The sequence below is a fragment of the Penaeus monodon genome, chromosome 15, assembly GCF_015228065.2.
Source record: "Penaeus monodon isolate SGIC_2016 chromosome 15, NSTDA_Pmon_1, whole genome shotgun sequence".
NCBI lineage: Eukaryota > Metazoa > Arthropoda > Malacostraca > Decapoda > Penaeidae > Penaeus > Penaeus monodon.
In genome coordinates this window covers 1,998,072-1,998,413 of record NC_051400.1, presented here as the reverse complement: position 1 = coordinate 1,998,413, position 342 = coordinate 1,998,072, and the positions used below count along the sequence as shown (strand labels likewise).

At 29.2% G+C, this 342-nt stretch overlaps 1 protein-coding gene across 1 annotated transcript in view; it reads right to left on the bottom strand.

The window, feature by feature from the left end:
* Positions 1-342, bottom strand: part of LOC119581629 — a gene marked incomplete in the record, with an annotated part of 75,999 nt that overhangs the window by 49,088 nt on the left and 26,569 nt on the right.

Here is a 342-nt window from a genome sequence, read left to right as displayed (position 1 = left end):
ACTATGTAATTTATTGTTTTCAGAATTTCGTATCCTTTTATAATACTTCTTTAAATTGAGTCTTCATAAATTCTGTGTATACAACCCTTTTTTTTCATATAATTAACGGAGAATATCCTTAATATATTTAAAGCATAATTTAGAAGAAAAAATCATAACATCCACATACATATACCGCGATGACCAGCATACGTTTATCCCGAATCGTATTTTTTCCACTTCTATTTAAAACTCCATAACTCAATCACGCACATAAATTTACAAGTTAAATTTGCATTTCTCAAGAAAAACTTTTGCCTGAAAGCACGGATCGAGTAATCACACAAAACTTTCCAAGTATCG